The sequence below is a fragment of the Leucoraja erinacea genome, chromosome 3 (genome assembly GCF_028641065.1).
Source record: "Leucoraja erinacea ecotype New England chromosome 3, Leri_hhj_1, whole genome shotgun sequence".
Lineage (NCBI taxonomy): Eukaryota > Metazoa > Chordata > Chondrichthyes > Rajiformes > Rajidae > Leucoraja > Leucoraja erinaceus.
Genome location: NC_073379.1, coordinates 67840006 through 67867011, shown reverse-complemented (window position 1 = coordinate 67867011; position 27006 = coordinate 67840006). Strand labels below are relative to the sequence as shown.

At 44.8% G+C, this 27006-nt stretch overlaps 1 protein-coding gene across 7 annotated transcripts in view; it reads right to left on the bottom strand.

The window, feature by feature from the left end:
* cdc42se2 (CDC42 small effector 2) overlaps nucleotides 1–25455 on the bottom strand; it is a 182906-nt gene extending 157451 nt beyond the window's left edge. For 4 of the 7 annotated variants that reach the window (XM_055632851.1, XM_055632854.1, XM_055632850.1 and 1 more), the window contains exon 1: nucleotides 25198–25455. The gene's annotated coding sequence lies outside the window, so the exon portion shown is untranslated. The remainder of the gene's footprint in view (nucleotides 1–25197) is intronic. The other 3 variants (XM_055632852.1, XM_055632848.1, XM_055632849.1) reach the window with 1 other exon arrangement.
* Between the last annotated feature and the right edge of the window lie 1551 nt (nucleotides 25456–27006).

Sequence of the window (27006 nt, the reverse complement as noted above, 5' to 3'; positions counted from 1 at the left end):
ACAGGAGGCATCTTTCTCTTGTGTTTGTTGGGGTGTATGCTGGTTTTAAAACGCAAATGATATGAAGGCTAATGAGACCAAGACAGCACATAGTCTGCACTAGCAGGGTCCTGTAAACAGCACAGTCAAGGTAGTCAGGGGTGCAGAAGCATAATTTCTCCAAAAATAGTTTCTCCGGAGATGCTGCCCGACCCGCTGAGTTACTCCAGAACTTTGTGTCTATTTAAGCAACCTTCATGTGATATTCATTCAATCACATAAACTGCATGGCCTTTGGGTTGTTCACCTTCTCAGTGATGTCTTGTTGAGCTTCCAATATGTCAGCACTAACACACTGGTTGCCATAACAAGTGACGTTTAACAGGAGAGAGAGCACACCCAGATCAATTGGATTGGATCAGAAGATGAGCTGTAAGTTATTTCCCTGCAATAAAGGGGAAAACAATCAAGCAAACAAACATGCACCATCAAACTCAACCAACCCAGGAGATATTAAAGAGTTATTCCAGGGTACGTTTGCGAGGTGAAGCACACTGTGATAAATTGTAAAGGGCCTGTCCCACCAGCATGCGATAGCATGCATCTAGCGCGACCAAACGTGGCCACTTGAGGCGAACAGCCTCGTGGGGCCGGTCCCACTTCGATTGGTGGAGGCGTATGGAGTTGTGCGGGGCTGGTCCCGACATCGCGGTGGACTCTAAAAATCTTGCACTGTTCGAAAATCCCGCGCAACAAAGGCCTGTCGGCCCGCAGCCGCATCGAGGCCGTATGCAGCGTCTTGACGGCGTACGCCTAGCGCGTGCCGTTGCGTGATGACGTCACCGCCCAACGCCGTGCGACGTCCAAATTCAGTCGGCCCACCTCCTGCCCAGCTGATTGGTGAGTTTGATGTCAGGCCCAGTCCCGCACAACTCCATACGCCTCCGCGGTTCGAATTGGGACCAGCCCCGCGAGGCCGTACGCCTCAAGCGACCACGTTTGGACGCGCTAGACGCATGCAATCGCATGCTGGTGGGACAGGCCCTTTACACATTCAGGAGAACATGACTGCAGGGCATCCAGCTTTACAATTGATGGATAACCATCAATGAAATACTTCTTTAGTGTGAACAGGAGAAGCTGCGACAATCATGCTGACTGCTCAGATAGATCACATTCTTTCCTCATGAATTGTGTGTCATCTTTAAAAAAAATGTCTTCAGAACAGCAACATTTTTTTTGCGGTCATTAACAGACAAATGCAACAACTAACAGACAATTGTAGTGGAAACCACTAGCCACAAACCTCTGGAGGGTCATGAGCATTTAATGGAACTGGAGTGCAGCAGGGAATATAGATTCATAAAGTCATATCACGTGGAAACAGGCCCTTCGGCCCCACTTGCCCATGCCGACCAAGATGCCCCATCTACACTAGTCTGGCCAGCCTACCTTTAACCCATATCACTCTAAACCTTTCCGATCCATATACCTGTCCAAATGTATTTTAAATGTTATTAGACCAATTGTGTCAACAACCTCCTCTGGCAGCTTGTTCCATATACCCACTACCCACTGTATGATAAAGTTGTCTCTTATTCTCCTACTAAATCTTCCCCCTCACACCTTAAACCTATGTCCTCTGGTTCTTGATCCACCTACTCTGAGTAAATGACTCTACCCGATCTATTCCCCGCGTTATCTTATACACCTCCATAAACCATCCCTCATCCTCAAAATGCAAGAACATCGCAGTTATTTTCTGATGCACCCAGGCCATAGCTCCCAAACTGGAAAAATGTTAAAGAGAAATTTAAACAAGGGCTGCATGGTTGTGCAGCAGTAAAGATGCTGCCTAACGTCGCCAGAACCCCAGTTTGATCCTGACCACGGGTGCCATCTGTATAGAGTTTGTAGTCCTCCCCATGACCACGTGGGTTTTTTCCGGATGCTCCAAAGACGTACAGATTTGTAGGTTAATTGGCTTCGGTAAAATCTGTACATTGTAAATTGTCCCCAGTGTGTAGGATAGTGTAGTGTGCGGTATCGCTGGTCAGCGTGGGCCTAAAGCCTGTTTCAGCGCTGTCTCTCTAAACTAAACTAAACCTGTCGGACAATTTCTTCACGTAAAGTGTGCATAAAGGAGCGAGCTGTCGGCGGAAGCTGTCGAGGCGCAAATACAGTGACGAGATATCAGACATTTAGGCAGAAATATGGATGGGAAATGTTTGAAGGGATATGGGCCAAAACTAGAGAGATGGAACTAGCTCAGCTATAAAACCTGGTTGGTATGGACGAGTTAAGCTGAAGGGCCTGTTTCCGTGCTGTATGACCCTATGGGTAGAGTGGTAATGAGTCAGAGAAGCAGCAGACAGTACATCTGATGTAACACCAGCAATTGCGGACCCACAAAAAGGAGGTAGTGTAATCCCTGGGTGGTTTTCATCAGCAACACATTTATTTAGTTTTCTATTAAAGGAGAACTTGCTAAGTTGTTCTGGGATAGATTCCAATGCATGTGGAACTATCCAAGGGCAATCAGTATCTGACGTAGAAACCATTAGTCACATACAAACCAAAACGGATCCCGACTTCTCCTCTCTCCTGATCTACACAGATCCTTTCAAGCTACCCCTTCTTTCCAACCCTTCCTCCTCCTCATTCATCCATTTTTTACTTCTCTTCCCCACCTCGCCCCACCAGAAAGTAGTTGAGGCAAGTTCATTGGCTATATTTAAGAGGGAGTTAGATGTGGCCCTTGTGGATAAGGGGATCAGGGGGTATGGAGAGAAGGCAGGTACAGGATACCGAGTTGGATGATCAGCCATGATCATAGTGAATGGCGGTGCAGGCTCGAAGGGCCGAATGGCCTACTTCTGCACCTATTTTCTATGTTTCTATGTTTCTACCCCACCTGCCCATCTGCACACTCCCCACTGGGCCCCTTACTCCCTCTACCCCACCGTTCTCATCAGTCCAACACCCCTCGCTTAGTTGGTTTCATTCTTCCTCTCTCAAATGTCATAATTTGCAGCCTTACTTTGTTTCCACATCCACTTCTACCTCTGTCACTATCTTCACCCTTCTCTCCAAATGACTAAACTCCAATCAGCCCCTCTTTGTCTGGATACACCCATCGCTTGTCAGCTCTTGCCCCATCCCTTCCAGTCACCTCTTTATACTGGCCATCTCACCTCTACTCTCTCAGTCCAGGTGAAGGGTCTCAATCATAAACACTGGCTGTCACACAAAGCAAAGGTTCTGTGGGGAGAGGATCACAGACTACGGTCCTTCCGCTGCTGAACACTGAAGGAAAGGGATATCACCCCAAGGGGGCACATGAGTGGCAATAACACTGCTACATGTAAGGAGAAAGAGAGGTGCTAACACTACTGGATATAACACAATGTAGATGCTAAGAATACTATAGATACTAAGAAGGGTAGCACAGTGGCACAATGGTAGAGTCATTGCCTAACAGTGCCAGAGACCCAGGTTCAATCCTGACCACAGGCGCTGTTTCTCCCTATCACCGTCTTTTCTCCGTATGTTCCGGTCTCCTCCCACATTCCAAAGATGTGCAGGGTAGTAGGTTAATTGGCTTCTGTAAATTGCCCTTAGTACTAGGATAGAACTAGTGTACAGGTGATCATTGGAGTTAGTCGAGGCAGGCTCTTAAACTGCATTTAAAGGACACTAGGATAAGTATATGAATACAATAGGTTTGGAGGGGTAAGGGCCAAGTGCAGACAAATGGGACTAGCTCAGATGGAGCATCTTGATTGGCATGGACGAGTTGGGCTAAAGGGCTTATTTCCGAGATGTATAACTGTGACTTTGTAATTGAAATGGTGATTAGCAACAGGCTGCTACAAACATCTAGCCACATTTTAAAGTTTGGAGGTTTCACATGTGAAGATTATTAATGTGCCGAGTTTGTTCAATGGCCAATCACTAGAATAGAGTAATAGCCTTTATTGAAGAAGAAATTTGCTTATGGATTTATGCTTCATTCACTTCTGGAATTTTATTTAAAAATAATTCCAATTGTTTCTTTCTGCTCCTCAGCTTGGTTACTGGGGGGTTATTGTCCACGATGATTTTTCAGTTGGGAATCCTGTGGTTGGGGCATTCTTGCGTGGGCTGTCAGCATGGGCCTTTATGCAGACAGCCTCGTCAATCAGCAATTCAATAGTATGGAAATGGGGCTGAGTTCATGTGCCTCAGGAACAATACAGACAGCCTTAATGTAAACCCTGAGCTCCCTACAGGGGCTACTTACAAATAGTCACAATAGCGCCTGATTTGAGCCATATCATGATTCGCTGGCGTTTCCTCCGAGCCGACCGAGGCTTAGTATCTGGGAAAGATTTGAAAGGTCCTGCAAAAATAATTCTTACTGCGTTATGCTAAAATTACTGTTCGAGGTTCAGGAACAGATTTTTCTCTGCAGCCATCAGGATATTAAACACTACACCTCCAAATAAGCTTTGAGCTACATAGGCTTGGGGGTATTGGTTTTGTCATTTTGCACTATTATTGTTTCTTTGTTTTTATGTGTGTGTGTATGTATGTATACATATACACACACACACACGGTATATATATTTAATATACTGTTTGCACAGTACTATACATATTTTGTTGTGCTGCTTCAAGTAAGAATAATTCATTGATGTTGGCAGATTATTAGCTGAATTTAAATTGCACAATCCACGTGGTAGAGCATTGAACATTCATCTCTGGTAAATCTCATTAATGGGGAATGCACTTGTCACTGTAACTAACATGTCCAGAAACTATGTATAAGACTAACAGATAATGAACAAAAGCTCAGCTTGTCCCAACATCTGCAACACATGCAGAAAATAACCGGCTGGATTATCAATAGTAACATCATAAATGGAAAGGAGGTTGCAAAGGGAACCAGGACAAAATAACAAAGATGGACACAAAATACTGCAGTAACTCAGCGGAACAGGCAGCATTTCTGGAGAGAAGGAATGGGTGACGTTTTGGATTGGAACGAAGGATCTCTTGCAAAATTATTCCACACTCACTGTAACTTGCAAGGGGAATAGTCATGGTTTTATGCGGAGAAAGATGACTAATTTTGTCCATGAGGTTTGCTGCTGCCAACACTTATTCAACAGACTCTGTAAAAGAGATGTGTTTCCAGTAAAGTACATAGTTTACTGTGTGACCTGCCTGCACTAGCTCACTGTCTGCCCCAGTGGTCTAAGTGAAGAAGGGTCTCGACCCGTAGCATCATCCATTCCTTCTCTACAGAGATGCTGCCTGACACGCTGAGTTAGACCAGCATTTTGGGGATTGAGGTTGAAAGTACAGGGTGGTAGATTGGGGGGGGGGGTGGCTGTTGCAGGGTAATGAGAATGAAAGAGATAAACAAAGAGAAAGGGAGGAAGTGAGAATGAACAGGAAAGGAAAAAGGTCAGTTCTCATCACATAATCCCACCTGAAGCTGATGCAGAAAAGAGTATAGTCCATATACAGTGTCCTCCATAATGTTTGGGACGAAGACCCATAATTTATTTATTTGCCTCTGAATCCACAATTTGAGATTTGTAATAGAAAAAAAAATCACATGTGGTTAAAATGCACATTGTTAGATGCTATTAAAGGCCATTTTTATAAATTTCGGTTTCACCATGTGGAAATTGCAGTTGTGTTTTCATTTCAGGGCACCATAATGTTTGGGACACATGACTCCACAGGTGTTGTAATTGCTCAGGTGTGTTTAATTGCCTCCTTAATGCAGGGATAAGAGAGCTCTCAGCACCTAGTCTTTCCTCCAGTCTTTCCATCATCTTTGCAAACTTTTATTGCTGTTTATCAACATGAGGACCAAAGTTGTGCCAATGAAAGTCAAATAAGCCATTATGATACTGAGAAACAAGAATAAAACTGTTAGAGACATCAGCCAAACCTTAGGTTTACCAAAAGCAACTGTTTGGAACATCATTAAGAAGAAAGAGAGCACTGATGAGCTTAATAATCGCAAAGGGACTGGCAGGCCAAGCAAGACAACAGCTGATGACAGAAGAAAATCTCTCTATTATAAAGAAAAATCCCCAAACACCTGTCAGACAAATCAGAAACACTCTTCAGGAGTCAGGTGTGGATTTGTCAATGACCACTGTCCGCAGAAGACTTCATTCTAGAAATACAGAGGCTACACTGCAAGATGCAAGCCACTGGTTAGCCACAAAAATAGTATGGCCAGGTTACAGTTTGCCAAGAAGTACTTAAAAGAGCAACCACAGTTCTGGAAAAACGTCTTGTGGACAGATGAGACGAAGATTAACTTGTATCAGAGTGATGGCGAGAGCAAAGTATGGAGGAGAGAAGGAACTGCCCAAGATCCAAAGCACACCACCTCATCTGTGAAACACGGTGGTGGGAGTGTTATGGCCTGGGCATGTATGACTGCTGAAGGTACTGGCTCACTTATCTTCATTGATGATACACTGCTGATGGTAGTAGCATAATGAATTCTGAAGTGTATAGATACATCCTATCTGCTCAAGTTCAAACAAATGCCTCAAAACATTGGGAAATTGGCCGGCAATTCATTCTACAGCAAGACAATGCAGGTGCAGCAAGCAGTAAAGAAAGCGAATGGTATGTTAGTTTTACAAGGAGTTTTACAAAGCTAAAGAATGGTAAATTCTTGAGTGGCCAAGTCAATCACCCAATCTGAACCCAATTGAGCATGCCTTTTATATGCTGAAGAGAAAACTGAAGGTGACTAGCCTACAAAACAAGCATAAGCTAAAGTTGGCTGCAATACAGGCCTGGCAGAGCATCACTAGAGAAGACACCCAGCAACTGGTGATATCCATGAATCACAGACTTCAAGCAGTCATTGTATGCAAAGGAAATGCATTGTATGCAAAGGAAATACTAAACATGTCCACTTTCATTTACATGACATTGCTGTGTCCCAAACGTCATGGCGCCCTGAAATGGGGGGATTATGTATAAACACTGCTGTAATTTCTACATGGTGAAACCAAAATGTATAAAAATGGCCTTTATTAAAATCTGACAATGTGCACTTTAACCACATGTGATTTTTTTTCTATTACAAATCTCAAATTGTGGAGTACAGAGGCACATAAATAAATGATGGGTGTTTGCCCCATACATTATGGAGGGCACTGTGCAGTAGATGCACCATGCGTAGAGTGTGGAAGGTCCTGAATGGTTCAAGGTCGTGTACGGTAAAGGCCTTCACTGCTGCATTCGCAAACGTAAAGGCTTGGAATTATGAAAATTAACGGATTCTGGAAAATTTAAGCAGAATCGGTTGGCACTGGTGGACAACATTTCATGTGTCGACCCCCTGTCGAGGTTGGATAATACTGCAGACGGATAGTGGTTTAAAAATAAAAGTAATAGAAATGAGAAAGATAAAGTGACTACTTCAGTGGAAAACAGAGAAGCTAAATGGCAGAAACAATATTAACGTTAAATAAGGGTACAGATTCCATATCAAGTTTACTAGCCTGTTATAAGAAAACTGATTAAATATTTATTTTAATTTGGTGCAATTTGAACTGTAAATAAAAGTAATTAAAAGCCATAAAAGTGCATTTAGTGAAGTAAGCCCTTGGATGAAGAGAATCAATACATAACGTTTCCTATTAATGTCAGAGACTTACGAGTGTGGCAAGAAGAAAGGGTCTTGTACCTCATTAAGTTATTTAGGCTGAAACATTGAAACGTCATGTGACAAGGTGGAAGCAGTTACGAATGCATTCTTAACAAGGTGGGTAATTCCACAGGACAGTGTAAATGAAAATTGCTGCTCGGCTACAAAATTGAAATTGAGTAATTCTGATGTCTGTGCTTTCACCAAACACGGGACTCACGAGAATGCTTGTTGTTCATCGTTCGCTATCAAAATGCTCTCTGAAATCAGACAAAGGGCTCACCACCAGAAATGTGGGTATGGCTCATAGAAAGCATGTGAATAGTGTTGGTTCAGGCTGCGTCGGAAATGACCCAAAAGCACACATTGGCCTAATTTTGTAGTTATAAATAAGTCTCTGCAACATTTATTAAAAGCTTTGGGTTTTGTTAAAACTTTGCTTTACAATGGACGCGATGAAGTACTTGTACGAAATATATGAAAAAGTAAAATATAATGGAAAATCCATCTTTCCCACACACATAAAGCATCATGGCACACATAAACCGGTTAGCTGGTAATAATCAAATAGTAAGGATGTAGATTAGTGACAAATATTTCATTTTCAATCATTTTTTTGATTTCATTAGTTAAAAGTATGTGTTGAAAATAAGGTTCCTCCATCAAACTTCAGTTTAAATGTTATGTATATCGTGCTGGTTTTGGGGCCTTATTGGCTTTAACGGAGAGCAGGAACCAGAAGATCATAGTTTTCGTAAAAAAAAGACGTTAAGAGTTTCTCCTCCACAGACTCTGCTAGACTTGAGAAGCGTTTCTTACCATTTCTGCTTTTTTCTCATGCACAAAGACGCCATGCTATCAAAAATCAACAATTAGCCTCTACTTGTATGTATATTTGCATGCTTGTTAGGACGATTCCCTAAGTGGAGTACCTATGCAGCAGCTTCAAGAGACAGGGTGGGATGAAACTAGCAGCAATCAAAACTGCTTTTTCATTTAATTCTCTCTTCGATGACTCCTCATTAAAACCACACGAGGTAATTTTCATTTCTCTTGAGGGTAGAATGCTAACAATTACAGATTAACAACTCTTTACAGATTGCCCAATTCCACGTTCATTCAAAGCCAGTCAGGCAGGGTTTCCTACAAGATGGGAAAGGGTTCAACTGGACCTGGATACTAAATTCACTGCATCAGTTTCCCATCTACACCAGAAGACACAAGGAACTGCAGATGCTGTTATCTTGAGCAAATCACAAAGCTGGAGGTACTCTATGTGTCAGGCAGCACCTGTGGTGGGTATAGACCAGGGGCCGCGGAGCGTTTTTGAAAGTGCGAAGGCTGAGCTATCACTGATCACTGGCCTTGGGGGTACCCAGTGAGGGGGTAGAGCAACCGAGTGTGGGGAGGGTGTGGGAAGGGGGTGCACCCCCTCTCACGGTAGGGACTTTTTGAAATTTTATGTATTAAAATCATGTTTTAGTGCATTGTAGAAGTATGATTTCAGTGTTTTTTGTTTGAAGTATTTTTAAGATAATGTAGGTGCCTGCATGAGATAGGATGGGTGATTATTATTTTTGTTATTGCTCGACCTCCAAAAACTGGGGGATAATAATACAGGCCAACCCGACCTCAAAAAATGGGATGGGGGATATATTACCCCATCCCCCCCCCCCTGGATCGACGGCAGTAGCTTCCACAGTACAGAAAATTTGACCAAAAAAAAACTTATCATTTCAAGCGCTTTTTTTAGTTTGTAGTTGGAAAAGGGGGCAAGAAATAATCATAACATTTCCTGATTTTGCAAAATCATACAAATTATGTTTTGCTCAGGGAAAAGAAAAATCAGAGTATTTTGAAAGTATGCGCTCTCCTTTTGATATAGATTTCATTTTGATTTGAATTTAGAATCATCAAACCATGACATTAGTAAAGGGGGTATATGTTTATGGAAACTTTACTTTTTTTAAACTAAGACTTTCGAGAAATCTAAAATGCATTAGAAATATATATTTCAATGCACTCTTGCGAAATGAGTCTCTTGCCCAGAGTAGGTGAATCGAGGACCAGAGGACAGGACCCAGGTGAAGGGGAAAAGATTTCATTGGAATCAGAAGGGTAACATTTTCCACATAAAAGGTGGTGGGTGTATGGAACAAGCTGCCAGAGGAGGTAGTTGAGGCAGGGACTATCCCAACATTTAAGAAACAGTTAAAAGACTGATACATGGATAGGACAGGTTTGGAGGAATGGACCAAAAGCAGGTAGTGTAGCTGGGACATGTTGGCGGGTGTGGGCAAGTTGGGCCGAAGGGCCTGTTTTCACACTGTATCACTCTATCACTACATTACACCTCCACCATGCATGAATGCTTCAATATCAAGTGGTCGAGTTTTATTGCCATATACTCAAGCATAGAAACATAGAAAATAGGTGCAGGAATAGGCCATTCGGCCCTTCGAGCCAGCACTGCCATTCAATATGATTATGGCTGTTCATCTAAAATCAGTACCCCTTTCCTGTTTTGTCCCCATATCGCTTGATTTTGCTAGGCTCAAGAGCTAAATGTAACTCTCTCTTGAAAACATCCAGTGAATTGGCCTCCACTGACTTCTGTGACAGAGAACTCCACAGATTCACAACTCTCTGGGTGAAGAAGGTTTGTCCTCATCCCAGTCCTAAATGGCCTACCCCTTATTCTTAAACTGTGACCCCTGGTTCTGGACTCCCCCAACATCGGGAAAATTTTTCCGACAGTTACAGTAAGTGAAAATCTAGCAGGCAAGCAGGATGCTTTCTCCAACCACCCTCATTTGAAGGCCACTATCTTCCACCGCTTTTACTGGTCCATGCCGGTCACCAGGGTGAATTGGGCGCAGGGACTCTCACGGCAGCAGCGCAACGCTTCTGACGTCTCCAATGGCTGGGATGGGGAGGGGAGCAGGGGGGGGTGGAGGGGGGAGAGAGAGAGCGAGAGCGAGAGAGCGAGCATCTCGGACAACATCGCCCTGCTGCCTTGGCCGTCCCCGTCTACCGTCAAGTGCCGCCGCCAAAGGGGGAGGCGGTTGGGTTCTCCTCGCCACCGCCTCCCATTCTCCGCCAGCCGACAGGAAGATACGGGGCCGAGCGGTGCAGCTCAAAGATCCTATAGCTATAGGATCTTTGGTGCAGCTGCTTCAGACGGCGGAAAGAGGCCTCCCCCTCCCTCGGCGTGCGAGATGGTTTGTTTTGAAAGCGGTTATCGCCGTTAGCAGAGGCCGCTATCAGGGAGGGGGAGGAAGGATGTAGCGGAGCCGCTGCTGCTGCCACTGTGCGGGGCCCATCATTCGCTCCGACCATCTATCACTACGCACCTAATATCTTTGCCCCGCAATACAGCCGTCGCTGACACGAAACGTCACGTTCCTTTTCTCCAGACCCGCTGAGTTACTCCAATTTTTTGTGTCTATCTTCGGTATAAACCAGTAATTGCAGTGCCAAACCGGGCAAAATGACTAGGCGTTTAGGTTGCCCGGCAGTACTTTGGTTGGTCATTGGCACCCGGGCAACCGTTAATTTCGAGCCCTGTCCGGTAAAGACGCGATGGCGCAGGAAAGGGCGGACCGGCCCGGGGAGTGACAGGAGAAGAGACTAATCCGCACGGCGCTGAATGGCAGAAGAGGAGATAGATCTGCGCACGAGTGGTTTTTAAGATTTTTAAACCTCGCTAACTTCTATAACATTCAACTGATCGGAACGAAACTTGGTGCACTCACAGCACAGGAGAACGGTGAGTGAGCTGCCGGAAAATCGTAGCGCTATCACGTACCGTCTTTGTGCAAATAGAAAGACCGCGCCAACCGGAAGATAACAAGATCAGGATTTTAGTTACGTATAGATTTCAAGTAGTTATTTGATACTACTTTTTATCTTTTCATCATCAGTCCCTGCCAGGCACCGTTTCAACAGGGAATTTTCCAGCCTTGATTAGTAATCACATTATTAAGAAACTGGTCATTAGAAAAGTGGGTCTACAACATGGGCATACAATTGGAACATATCGCAAGCAAGTATGATGCAAAAAAAATAGCAACTAATGACTTTTGTTTTACTGTTGACAAGGCTTTTCTTGATTCTTAATGTGAATTGAAAATCAGCAGAGCAACCAGCAGAGAGAGCATTTTAATTGACAAATCCAGGATATACTTTATTCCACACACGTCTACTCATCGCTGGGTTTCACAAACCTCTTATCAAAGCAAGGATCCCTGTAAATCAAACTTTCGTTAAAATCTCAAATCTAATGTCCTCATTCCAAAAGCATACCTTCACATGACTTACTGTTGAGTAACTTCTTTTAGAATCACATTGGTGAAGATCTTTCAGAATAACACTCACGAATCATTAGATTTTGTGACGGGTTTCAGTCGCTCATCTTTCAGGTATGCAACAAGCCTGGGCTATTCTGGTTGTAGCATGTTCCACACATATTATTACAACAAACTCAGACCAAGTTCAAAAGATGAGCACGTTTAGAATCATGTGATAACTCTTCTCTAGTTATAACCAGAAATCGTGTACTGTAATAAAAAGGAGCCACCATCAAATCTACTACCAAGTGCTCTCGAACTTCCTGATCAACAAAAAAAAACCACAGCTTAACAGCTGTTTTTCTATATGCTCTCTATTTAAACACTGTAGAAATATGAGCTCAAAAACATTACTTTGGTAACTGATATACATTTCATGTAAAACATTAGACTCCTGTGTACTCCTGCTTAAAGCACTCTGGAAAATGTTTGCTTGAGCCATTTCCTGCGCTGCCAAATAACACGACAGGTTTAATTTTGGCCAAGAGTCACACAAACGGCCATTTCTGGCTTTAATCAAGCTTTAGCTCTTTGTGGTACATTCAGGCTCACAAAGTGGGTGGCTCATCCATCTTCAAACAAAAAAAATCTAACCAAGTTGCCCTTGCTTTCCTTCCCTCTCCATCCCCTCCCCCTTCCCAGTTCTCCCACCAGTCTTAAGGCCCTGTCCCACTTTCCCCGAGTTATCACAAACTCTCCCGAGTTTTCCCCTCGATTCGAACTCGGAGAATTACAGTGATAGCCGTTCGTAGGTATTCGGGGCTTTTTTTTAACGTGGACATTTTTCAACATGTTGAGCCGTGGCGCCCGGACCGGCCCCCGAGTGCCAGGAGAAGAGTTCCTAAGGCTGAATGGCAGAAGAGGAGATTGCGCACGATGTGGTTTTTAAGATTTTTAAACCTCGCCTTCTATACATTCAACTGATCGGAACGAAACTTGGTGCACTCACAGCACAGGAGAACGGTGAGTGAGCTGCCGGAAAATCGTAGCGCTATCACGTACCGTCTTTGTGCAAATAGAAAGACCGCGCGCCACCGGAAGATAACAAGATCAGGATTTTAGTTACGTATAGATTTCAAGTAGTTATTTGATACTACTTTTTATCTTTTCATCATCAGTCCCTGCCAGGCACCGTTTCAACAGGGAATTTTCCAGCCTTGATTAGTAATCACATTATTAAGAAACTGGTCATTAGAAAAGTGGATCTACAACATGGGCATACAATTGGAACATATCGCGCAGCAAGTATGATGCAAAAAAAATAGCTGACTTTTGTTTTACTGTTGACAGGCTTTTCTTGATTCTTAATGTGAATTGAAAATCAGCAGAGCAACCAGCAGAGAGAGCATTTTAATTGACAAATCCAGGATATACTTTATTCCACACACGTCTACTCATCGCTGGGTTTCACAAACCTCTTATCAAAGCAAGGATCCCTGTAAATCAAACTTTCGTTTAAAATCTCAAATCTAATGTCCTCATTCCAAAAGCATACCTCACATGACTTACTGTTGAGTAACTTCTTTTAGAATCACATTGGTGAAGATCTTTCAGAATAACACTCACGAATCATTAGATTTTGTGACGGGTTTCAGTTCGAATCATGGGGAAAACTCGGGAGAGTTCATGAGTAACTCGGAAAATTTGGACAGAGCCTTTACTGTCTCCAACTACATTCTATATCTGTGCTGCCCACTGCCCTGACATCAGACTAAAGAAGGGTCTCGACCCAAAACATCACCCATTCCTTCTCTTCAGAGATGCTGCCTGTCCCACTGAGTTACTCAAGCATTTTAAGTCTATTTAAAAAAAAATATTCTAGATATTTCAGATTCTAGTTTGATACTCATAATAGCTACTTTTTATGTTGGTTGATAAATAAATAAAACAGATGGTAAACAGAGACAAGAGCATGGAAGGCTCATGGCCAAAGACTGATTCTGAACCTTCTACGATAACATTTGACCCATTAAAAAAAACATTGAACATTTAGGAATAACTGATGATCATCATTCCTGATCCTGCTCTGGCTGAGCTAGAGAAGGGATAAACGTCACTATTGTCAGGGGTTTGTTCATACAGTAGCTGTCATCTTTGTTCCAAGTTTACACGGAGACAAACTTTGCAATCAAAGAACACTAATTTATTATCAAATCCACCTACAACAGAATAAGAAGAGTAGCATATATTGATAACTTTGATAACAATCTTGGATTGTGCTTTCCAATTCAGACAACAGATCTACCAAATCTCACTTATTTGCATATACAGGTGCACAACCTTTTATCCGAAAGCCTTGGGACCAGACACTTTTCGTAATTCAGAATTTGTCGGTCTTCGGAATGGAAATTTTTTAGCGTAGATTTTAATGGCTGGCTCAGTGGTAGAGTGTTCGGCTCATATCCGCAAGGTCGCGAGTTTGCGCCTTGATCCCGGCAGTTACTCGGTCGCGAGTTTGAGTCTTCAATGTCGTTTTTTCTTGCAGAATAAATGTTTGTATGAAATGCAGTGTAGGAGAGGTGTACTGACTGTGTGGGCAGAACTTTGGAAGTGATTGCCCACCAGTCTAAAAAGCCGCTGTGTCTCCCTGTCCCTGGGATAGCAGGGGGCGATCAAACAGCACAATACCCCCCTCCCCCTCCAACTCCAGAGGAATCCGCTCCCCGATGGGCCGCTATGGTGACAAGTGGCAGTTTGCCCACAGCCCGAGCTGCGCCACCCCAAGAACACCTTGCACACCATCCGCTTCTGCCCCTACGTGTTCCTCTGGAGTTGGAGCGGGGCTGGGCTGGAGTTGCTGCTGGCTGTGGGTTTCTGGGATCTCCGTGCTTGCAGTGGGCCTGGGGGTCGCTGTCCCGTTGGTCCTGACGTCTCCGGCCACCCCCCTGGACTGGAGCTGAGACTGGGAACTGTACCGCCCTTGCCCCCTCCCTCTGCAACTGCAAACAACCCCACTCTCCTGCAAGGGCGGTACAGTTCCCGGAGGATAGCAGGTGGCCGGAGACGTCAGGACCAACAGGAACCCGCTCCCCGATGGGCCCCTACGACGCCCCGAGCTGCGCCCCGTCATCCGCAACCCAGGTTCCTCTGTAGTTGGAGCGGGGCTGGGCTGGGCTGCTGTTGGCTGTGGGTCTCTGGGTTCTCCGTGCTTGCGGTGGGCCTGGTGGTCGACGTCCAATTGATCCTGACGTCTCCGGTGACTGCACTGGCCTGCTGCCATCGCCAACGTGAAAACAGTACAAAGCCCCCGCGCCGGTGCAATGAGCGGGGAGCTGGAGAGGGGAGGGATGGGGTCACACACATGGCCGGGAAGCAGAGGGGTGTAGGTGGGGTGAAACTGAAGGGAGCGACAATCTGCTGCTGCCTGCACGCTGAGTTAAAAGGTTCCCACGCAAGACTCACGATACACTGTGTATCAGGTCTACCGTGGGAACTTTTTAACTCAGCGGGCAGGTAGCAGCAGATTGTCAATTATTAACCCTCCCGCGCAATATACCCTCACCTTCTCTTTTATGGATGGGGATTTAGTTCCCCTTTCTTCGAGGACCGACCGGAGGTTCTGCTGTCACCTCTGCGGGCCGCCCTCGGTGAACGTCCTGTCTCCCTGTCCTTAGAATAGTAGGGTGCGATCAAACAGCACAATACCCCCCTCCCCCTCCAACTCCAGAGGAATCCGCTCCCCGATGGGCCGCTATGGCGACAAGTGGCAGTTCGCCCACAGCCCGAGCTGCGCGACCCCAAGAACAAGACGTACCCCTTGCACACCATCAGCTTCTGCCCATACGGGGAGCGTGTTCCTCTGGAGTTGGAACGGGGCTGGGCTGGAGTTGCTGATCTGGGATCTCCGTGCTTGCAGTGGGCCTGGGGGTCGGTGTTCCGTTGGTCCTGACGTCTCCGGTGACTGGCACTGTGCTGCTAGCATCGCGACGTGAAGACAGTACAAAGGCCCCGTGCCGGTGCAATGAGCGGGGAGCTGGAAAGGGGTCACACACACATGGCCGGGAAGCAGAGGGGTGTAGGTGGGGTGAAACTGAAGGGAGCGACAATCTGCTGCTGCCTGCACGCTGAGTTAAAAAGTTCCCACGCAAGACTCACGATACACTGTGTATCGTGAGTCTACCGTGGGAACTTTTTAACTCAGCTGGCAGGTAGCAGCATATTGTCAATTATTAACCCTCCCGCGCAATATACCCTCACCTTCTCTTTTATGAATGGGGATTTAGTTCCCCTTTCTTAGAGGACCGACCGGAGGTTCCGCTGTCACCTCTGTGGGCCGCCCTCGGTGAACGTTTTCAAGGACCTTTCTTCAAGGACCGAAAAAATGTCGCTATTCGGAGGTTTTCGTTATTTGGATCTTCGGATAAAAGGTTGTGCACCTGCATCTAGCTTTATAATTACAGAAGTGTAGATATGAATATGTTTAGTTGTAAGGCTGACTCAAACCACAGGCTACAGATATGTGATACCTGATGCTGCTGAATGCCATAATATAATCAAATGGCTACGTTCAAACCTGAAAGTAGGCAAATTGGATGATGCGTCCCAGTGCGACTGGTATCCAAAGGGTTGCATATCAACAAGACGTTGTAGGTTTTGGGGAAAATGGAGGCAGCTTGGCACAAATATCAAAGCAGCACCAGCACTCGTTGGTGAGGCTGTTCAGTTTAGGTCACCCCTGCTAGAGAAGAATGTCATTAAGGGGGAAAGAGTACAGAGAAGATTTGCAAGGATGTTGCCATGGGCCTGCGTTGGGCAGCCTAGGACTTTAAACCTTGGGGCGTAGGAGTCTGAGGGGCGATTTTGTAGAGGTGTATAAAATCATGAGGGGAATAGATAGCTGAATGTACAGAGTCTTTTACCCAGAGTAGGGGAATCAAGAACCAGAGGATATAGGCTTAAGGTGAGAAGGGAATCCCCCTGATGCAGGAGCTGATCGCACCGATGTGGAGGGCCAAAACGCCTCCGGCTATGTGAGTCAAGATCATCCCGTCAACAGAGGGTTCAAAGATTATGGGGTCCAGACAGGAAAGTGATGCCAAGGCCAACTATCAAATAGCCACAATCTAGCTGAATGACATAGAGGCCTCAAGGGTCTGTGTGGCTAACTGCAGTTCCTGTCTGTCATGTTCTTACATGGCAAGGCTACTCTATATGAGGTCTAATTCATTGAGGTCCAACTCGTATAGAGACCTGCTTCATTATTGTGAGATTCGATAAAAAAAACCCAGGACTAGATATTTAATAAAACTTAGGCCAAATAATGAACAAATAATCTTATTGGGTTTAGGAAAACCTTTCCAATCTTCCTGTTAACATTCAGCCCTACTTACCATTGTTCAGAAAAGACGTTTTTTAGCGTACTGGTCTTTATTCACTGTTAAATCCATTTTTTGGCACAAAGGACCCCACATTTTCAACTGTTTAGAAAACTTAGAATAAAAGGACGTCCCTTTAATAAGGAGATGAGAGGAATTTCTTTATTCCGAGGGTGGTGGATCAATGCAATTCATTGCCACAGACAGTGGTGGAGGCTAAGTCATTGAGCACTTTTAAAACAGCGATTGCCAGGTTCTTGATTAGTAAGGGTGTCAAAGGTTACAGGGAGAAGCAAGGAGAATGGGGATGAGAGGGAAGGATAGATCAGCAATGATTGGATGGCAGAGTAGACTTGATGGGCTGAATGGCCCAATTCTGCTTCTATGATTTAGAAAGGAATAAAGGAGATGGAAATCAAGAGTTTGAATTGCTTGGAAAGTGCTTGACTTCAAGTAGTTACTTTGTTTTTTTTTGTTGTTGCAATAGCTGGGATATGGTGACAGATCCAAGCTGGTAATCGATGTACCATACGTAGTTATTTGATAACTTAATTTTACAATATTATTTTCCTCAGACTGGTTACTGATTAACAAAATGGCTAAAAGTAGCACAACATCATTTCTCTACCATCTCCATAGATTCTGAAAGTGAAAGCAGAACAAACTATTTCTTCTTTTTCAGACTACAATGTTCTTCATGCAACCTTTTGGAAAACGCAGACCTCGCTCATATTTATGCACAAAAAATGTTTTACAGGAGCAAATTAATGTTGTGCTAATTGTAAGTTTAGGCTGAGATGAGGAACAACTTTTTCACCCAGAGTTATGAATCTGTGGAATTCTCTGCCACAAAGGCAATGGAGGCCAATTCACTGGATGTTTTCAAGAGAGAATTAGATTCAGCTCTGAGGGCTAATGGGATCAAGGGATATAGGGAAAAAGCAGGAACAGGGCACTGATTTTGGATGATCAGCCATGATCATATTGAATGGTGGTGCAGGCTCGAAGGGCCGAATGGCCTACACCTGCACCTACTTTCTATGTTTCCAGCCATGCTATTCATAAACCATCATTTGTTTTATAAACCAAGTCATCTTGCTCACTCAGATTTAATGGCAATTTATTTCTCAGCTGACATTTTAGGTGATTGTTTATAAACTAATTCACAACAAAATAAATGGGTTCTTGTAGCAGCCAACATCAGACTGATGATCTGAATGGGCATTTATAATGGTTAAGAGGCAACAATGGCCTGTTGGTCAAACCCAAGCTGCATTACTTACACTCAGTCATTATCTGAAAGTAGCAATGGGTCACACTTGCTTTGTGCTTGATAAACCGTACCATTAGAATTGTCTGCACAAATATAAAGATCATCTAATCACATTTTCACGCATTCCCAGGTGCTTCACGAGAATAATCGGACACAACTAGGCATTAGGACAAGTTAAAATCTTGGTTGGAGATGGCTTTATTCAGAAACACCTCCAAGTGATGGGACAGGGAAGTGGAAAGGGACATAAAGGAGTTGTAGTACTCTGGAGGATGACGGAATTCAGCGGCAGATTATGGCAGGGGTGAATAAACACAAATCTGGAGGAATGTGGTCTTCCCGCAGTATTGCAGAAGATTACAGAGTTTACAGAGAAATATCGTGTCCAGTTTGGTCACACTGCTATTGGAAAGATGCAAACATGCTGCCAGGACTTGAGCACCTGAGCTATAGGGAGAGGTATTGCAGGCCAAGACTTTATTCCGTGGAGCACAGGAGGACGAGAGGTGATCTTATAGCAGTATATAAAATCATAAGGGGAATAGCTAGGATAGATGCACAGAGTCTTTTACCCAGAGCAGGGGAATCAAGAACTAGAGGACATAGGTTTAAGGGGAGAGGGGAAATATTTAATAGGAATCCGAGGGAAAACCTTTTCACACAGAGGGTGGTGGGTCCATGGAAAGAGAGGGTAATTGTGACAGGTAGTATAACAACATTTAAAAGAGAGGCACAAAGTGCTGGAGTAACTAGAGATGTCAGGCAGCATCTCTGGGGAAAATGAATAGGAGAAAATGAAAAATGAAACATTTCTCCAGAGATGCTGCGTGACCCACTGAGTTGCTCCTTGTGTTTGGCCTCGATATACTCCAGCATTTGCCATTGTGAAATTGTCCCTAGTGTGTAGCGAATTGAGGAGGAAGTTGGAAAATGTAGAATTAATGTGAATGGGTCGGCAAGGACTCAGTGGACCGAAGGGCCTGTTTTCATGCTGTATTTCGAAGTTTAGTTCAAAACACTGTGAACTAATTGTGACTCGGTGAAACACGGCAAGCAGCACCTGGAGGAAATGATATTTGGCCAGCAGTTTTGGATGAGATCAAACTACTAAAGTGAGCAATATGAGGAGTCCGTTTGTACAGGGATAGCCAAACGGATCATTGTTCCAGCAGCACAAGCACGGAAGTAAGCACATAACCAGGCAACTTCACTGAGGTGGATTAGCTTTGTGTAAGAAGGAACTGCAGATGCTGGTTTAAACCAGACAGGCACAAAAAGCTGGAGTAACTCAGCGGGACAGGCATCATCTCTGGAGAGAAGGAATGGGCGATGTTTCGGGTCGAGACCCTTCAGACTGAAGGGGTAACTTTTTTTCACACGAAGGGTAGTGGGTATATGGAACAAGCTGCCAGAGGAGGTAGTTGAGGCAGGTATTATCACATTTAAGAACGATTTAGACAGGTGCATGGATAGGGTAGGTTTAGAGGGATATGGACCAAAAGCAGGCAGGTGCGGCATGTTGGGCCAAAGGGCCTATGACGCTAATTGCTCAAATTCCACATTCATTTTAAAAGCAATAACATTTTATGGGGTAGCTACTCATATGTAAATTGTGGGCACCACCCATTAGATTAACTTCTGAGGCCATCAATAATAAACTCCTGCAATTTTGTCTTATTATCTTAACAATGATGCTATCTGTATACCAGCAGGTGGTCCTAGGTAGGTTTACTCACTATCTAAATCTGGCTGTACACAAGGTGCCAAATGGAATATACACAAAACGTCCACCAAGACTCCACCAGCCCAGATTCAACCACAACTTAAGACCTTTTTTATTTCATAGTCCACAAAACAAACATGAAATACAGCCCTAGCTCCATGAAAACCGACAGATGTTCTGTGAAGCGAGAAACTATCCAACTTTTAACACCATGAAGCGAAATATGTCCTACGAATGGCAAGGCAACGCTCTGGGGAGTGTTGTAGAGCAGAGGGATCTAGAAGTGCAGGTACATATTTCATTGTGGCGGCCGTGTCTTTGGATATTTTTAAGGCAGATTATTGATTAGTGAGGGTGTCAAGGGTTCTGGGGAAAAGGAAGGAGAATGGGGTTGTGATGGAAAGAGAGACCAGCTGTGTTTGAATGGCAGAGTAGACTTGATGGGCACATGGCCTAATTCTGCTTCTATGACTTATGCACTTGTATTTCCTCACAGTGTGTCACAGGTAGATAGGGTGGTCAAGAAGGCTCAAGCACATTGGCCTTCATCAGTCAGAGTATTGAGTATAGAAGCTGGGAGGTTATGTTAGAGTTGTACAAGACATTGGTGAAGACACCTTTGGAATATTATGTTCAGTTTTGGTCACGTTGTTATACAAACGATGTTGCTAAGCTGGAAAGAGTGCAGAGGAAAATCACGAGGATGTTGCTAGGACTCGAGGGCCTGAGCTATAAGGAGAGGTTGAGCAGACTTGGACTTTATTCCTTGGAGCACAAGAAGATAATGGGTGATCCTATTGAGACGTATACAATCATGAGGAGACTAGATAGGGTAACTATGCACAGAGTCTTTTACCCAGAGATGGGGAATCAAGAACAACACGATATCGGTTTAAGATGGAAGGGAGCAGATTTAATAGGAGCGTGTGGGTCAACCTTTCCACACAGAGGATTGTAGGTATATGGAATGAGATTGCAGAGGAGCTTGTTGAGGCAGGTACTATCACAAAATGTAAAAGACATGTGGACAGACACACAAATAGAAAAGGTTTGGAAGGATATGGGCCAAATGCCGGGAGGTGGAACTAGTGGAAACAGGGCACGGGGAAGTTGGGCCAAAGGGCCTGTTTCCATGCTGTATGACTATGACTATGTGAGCACTTTTGGACTCCATATCTGAGGAAGGATGTGCTGGCTCTGGAGAGGGTCCAGAGGAGGTTTACAAGAATGATCCCAGGAATGAGTAGGTTAACATATGATGAGTATTTGTCAGCGCTGGGCCTGTACTCGCTGGAGTTTACAAGAATGAGGGGGGACCTTATTGAAACATACAGAATAGTGAAAGGCTTGGATAGAGTGGATGTGGAGAGGATGTTTCCACTGGTTGAAGAGTCTAGGACTAGATGTCATAGCCTCAGAATTAAAGGTTGTTCTTTTAGGAAGGAGATGAGGAATTTCTTTAGTCAATGGGTGGCAAATCTGTGGAATTCTTTGCCACAGAAGGCTGTGAAGGCCAAGTCACTGGATAATTTTAAGGCAGAGATAGATAGATTCATGATTAGTACAGGTGTCAGAAGGTATGGGGAGAAGGCAGGAGAATGGGGTTAGGAGGGAGAGATAGATCAGCCATGATTATTTAGTAATAATCTTTCAAAACTCTTTAGATTCTGGAGTAGTTCCTGAAGATTGGCGGGTAGCAAACGTAACCCCACTTTTTAAGAAGGGAGGGAGAGAGAAAATGGGGAATTACAGACCAGTTAGTCTAACATCGGTAGTGGGGAAACTGCTAGAGTCAGTTATTAAAGATGGGATAGCAGCACATTTGGAAAGTGGTGAAATCATTGGACAAAGTCAACATGGATTTACGAAAGGTAAATCATGTCTGACGAATCTTATAGAATTTTTCGAGGATGTAACTAGTAGCGTGGATAGGGGAGAACCAGTGGATGTGGTGTATCTGGACTTCCAGAAGGCTTTCGACAAAGTCCCACATAAGAGATTAGTATACAAACTTAAAGCACAAGGCATTGGGGGTTCAGTATTGATGTGGATAGAGAACTGGCTGGCAAACAGGATGCAAAGAGTAGGAGTAAACGGGTCCTTTTCACAATTGCAGGCAGTGACTAGTGGGGTACCCCAAGGCTCAGTACTGGGCCCCCAGCTATTTACAATATATATTAATGATCTGGATGAGGGAATTGAAGGCAATATCTCCAAGTTTGCGGATGACACTAAGCTGGGGGGCAGTGTTAGCTGTGAGGAGGATGCTAGGAGACTGCAGGGTGACTTGGATAGGCTGGGTGAGTGGGCAAATGTTTGGCAGATGCAGTATAATGTGGATAAATGTGAGGTTATCCATTTTGGTGGCAAAAACAGGAAAGCAGACTATTATCTAAATGGTGGCCGATTGGGAAAGGGGGAGATGCAGCGAGACCTGGGTGTCATGGTACACCAGTCATTGAAGGTAGGCATGCAGGTGCAGCAGGCAGTAAAGAAAGCGAATGGTATGTTAGCTTTCATTGCAAAAGGATTTGAGTATAGGAGCAGAGAGGTTCTACTGCAGTTGTACAGGGTCTTGGTGAGACCACACCTGGAGTATTGCGTACAGTTTTGGTCTCCAAATCTGAGGAAGGACATTATTGCCATAGAGGGAGTGCAGAGACGGTTCACCAGACTGATTCCTGGGATGTCAGGACTGTCTTATGAAGAAAGACTGGATAGACTTGGTTTATACTCTCTAGAATTTAGAAGATTGAGAGGGGATCTTATAGAAACTTACAACATTCTTAAGGGGTTGGACAGGCTAGATGCAGGAAGATTGTTCCCGATGTTAGGGAAGTCCAGGACAAGGGGTCACAGCTTAAGGATAAAGGGGAAATCCTTTAAAACCGAGATGAGAAGAACTTTTTTCACACAGAGAGTGGTGAATCTCTGGAACTCTCTGCCACAGAGGGTAGTTGAGGCCAGTTCATTGGCTATATTTAAGAGGGAGTTAGATGTGGCCCTTGTGGCTAAGGGGATCAGGGGGTATGGAGAGAAGGCAGGTACGGGATACCGAGTTGGATGATCAGCCATGATCATATTGAATGGCGGTGCAGGCTCGAAGGGCCGAATGGCCTACTCCTGCACCTAATTTCTATGTTTCTATGAATGAATGGCAGAGTAGACTTGATGGGTCAAATGGCCTAATTCTACTCATATTCCTTATGACCATGACTACATCTTCATATCTCATTGACTGTGACATGTTGCCAACCCCTCTGTATTTCCAAGTAGTGTTTTTGTTAATTATGGGAAAATATGTTGGCAACAGTGAAGGGAATTATTCCCTCTCCCTACTTACCATATCTATGGCATGCTCCGTACTAACTTATACTTTGGCCTTCTTAGCACTCTGTCATTGTCCACTCTCTGTCTGTGAATTTATTTGTGCAGTGTACACACTTTTAATACACAAATTTGTTTTAATTACATTCTCCGGTTATGCTCCCTTTCTGTTTGGTCGCCTTCAGCAATAACTTCACTTGTGTTTACACAACTTTTGTATTTAAAAAAAAAATTGAAACATAAAATCTTACATAAAACTTTTGAAAGGTCACATCCCGAGTTAGCGTTGACAAAACTGGAGGCAAATAAATCAGGCTAAAAGCCATTTAACCGCATTACATTCAATAGTCAGGAGACAGAGTGACTAACTTTGAAAATTACTTGTCAGGAGCCAAGCAGCAGCAGCTGGGAGCATGCATCCAGAGCCACTTTTAACAATGAGACTGCAGAGAAAGAAATGATCCCCACTGTAAACAGGGAATTAATGCCTGCATAAACTGGCACTTTATAGGGATGTCAACAAATAGGGGAGGAAATTGAGGGGGGGGGGGGGGGGGGGGGGGGGGGAGGCTCGATGGTGCGAATGAGATAGACATGCAATTTGGGGGGGGGGGGGGGGGGGGGGGGGGGGGGGGGGGGGGAGGTATAAAGCAGGTGTAGCGACAATAGGAAGCAGTGGCCAGAAAAAATGGGAGCTTATCTCTATCACCAGCAGAACACCTTCAGCTGCTGGGAATTGGTCACCTGTCAATTATTCTACAGTGGAGTTACTGGAGAGAAATTAGTTCAGAACTCCCTAAACGTTCGCAGATATCAGCGATTGGGATATATGGTATGTTCACCAAGTGTAAGAATCACACCAAATCCGAAATGATTTTTTTTTTTAAATTAACAGCGCGAAGAAAACATCTGTATTAAAATAGTATATAAGAGCGCGCGACATGAAATCGATCATTTTGAATATCTGCAATTGATTTTTTTCGGAGTTGGTGGTCTTTGACATGCGAGTACATCTCCACCCCTCAGCCCTTGTCTACCTGCTTGCTGCGGCTTGAGAGGGAAGCAGCGAAAATGGTATTGGCTCAGAGTCTGAACGCTGCAAATCTGTGGTACATCGCACAGAGACAGGCACTTATCGCAGCACCCACCCCGACCAAATCTCCAGAAAGCTGCCGGCTAAACATCCTCCTCTTTCATCTGCAGCAAGACTCTTCCTTTCTCACACACTATTCACCAGTTTCTAACACAACACCAGCCCACCGAGGTTGCAAAGCAGGAGTAGCAGCTTTAGTTTAGGAAACAGTATTTCAGAATGGATGCAAATATCTCAAGAGCCTAAATTCACAGATACAACCCGGTAAAATATGAAAGATGCAAATCAGAATAGAGACACAAGCACTGTCAAAGCCCACACCGGCGGAAGGCAAATAGAGGTTGATTATTGCTAATGGCCATTTAAAACGGCACCAGTCCTGCACCCCGAGCGATGCCACTACTGCCAATGTCAAGCCCTCTCTCCATGGGCAGTGAATGAATGCAGACTTCACACCACTCACCCGGCTTCAGCAACAGAGGGGACAAAAGCTTGAATATAAAGCGAAGCCCACGCACCTTCGGCTGCTCCGTGCGCTGCCAGCCCGGTCACTCCGCGCTGCTTCCCCGGCGCCGCTTCCCTCTCCCTCTCCCACTCAGCTCAGCATTCAATCATTGCAGGGGGGGAAACGAGAAGATGGCGACTCTAGGCTGAGTGTGGGGGAAGATTGGAAAAAAAAAACCTCCGCGGCTTTGAAAGAAAACCGAAACAGCGAATAATGAGAAAGAAAGGAGGAGACTGCGAGTCCCTCCTCCCTGCAACACACAGAGGGGCAGCAGCGCCTTTGCTGGTCTCGCTTGGGACAGCACCGCCACCGCTGGGCACTTTCATAGCTCGCTTCACTCATTGCTCCAGGCACCAAAGCCACCCACAGGGAATAAAGCAGGAATGGGGTACTGATGTTGGATGATCAGCCATGAGGGGTTGAATGGCGGTGCTGGCTCGAAGGGCTCAATCCCGAAATGGGGAAGTCCAGGACAAGGGGCCACAGCAGCCCTTAAGGATAAATCAAATCCATTAAATACCGATCATAGAAAGAACTTTTTTAGGTGCAGAGAGTGGCCAATCGGCTCTTCGAACTCTCTGCACCAGCCAGGGTACATGATCATGGCCAGTCCACTCAGTATCCTGTACCTGCCTTCTCTAGATACCCCCTGATTCCCTTAGTGGCTAAGGGCACATCTAACTCCCTCTTAAATATAGCCAATGAACTGGCCTCGACTAGCCTCTGCGGCAGAGAGTTCCAGAGATTCACCACTCTCTATGTGAAATAAGTTCTTCTCATCTCGGTTTTAAAGGATTTCCCCCCTTATCCTTAAGCTGTGACCCATTGTCCTGGACTTCCCTAACATCGGGAACAATCTTCCTGCATCTAGCCTGTCCAACCCCTTAAGAATTTTGTAAGTTTCTATAAGATCCCCTCTCAATCTCCTAAATTCTAGAGAGTATAAACCAAGTCCATTCAATATGATCATGGTGTATCATCCAAAATCAATACGCGTTCCTGCCTACTCCTGTACCTATTTTCCATGTTTAATCTGCTAGGTACATGGATAAGAAAGGTTTGGAGGGATATGGACCATACGCAGGCAAGTGGGACGTGCAAAAGCAGCAAGTTGGTCAGCATAGGCAAGTTGGGCCAAAGGGCCTGTTTCCACGATGTATGACTCTATGACCTGCTGGGTTATTCCAGCACGTTGTGTTTTGCCCAGAAGTAATTAGCGGGTCAGGCAGCATCCTTGGAGGAAATGGATAGGCAATGGTTCGGGTCGGGATCCTTCTTCAAATTTACCTCCACAGATGCTGCTTGACCCGTCCAGTCCCTTCAGCACTTAGTGCCTTGCACAAGATTCCTGTATTTACCGTTCCTTGTGTCTTCCTGAATTTTGGCCTCTTCAGAAACCCTAACTTTAATTTCCCCGTTATTGGCGAGTGTGGTTTAAGCCACCTCAGTTGGAAGTCTTGGGAATCATTCTCTAAATCCCCCTGGTTCTCTTTCTCTCCTCCTTTAAGCAGGGCCGGATTTAGATGAAGAGAGGCCCTAAGCTATTTCACTTGTGAGGCTCCCCCCCTCCCCCACCCCCACGACTAGAGGACCATGACTACCCGACAGTGACAGTGTGACACATTTAGATCCTACTGTATGTTGTCATTAAACAGTTGGTTTTAAAATACTTTTTTTTTTAAATGGATTCACCGTGGAACGAGCGATGCTTTACCTGGATCACTGTTCGAAGCTCTGGAGTGTTGGGCCTGCTGCTTCAACATCATG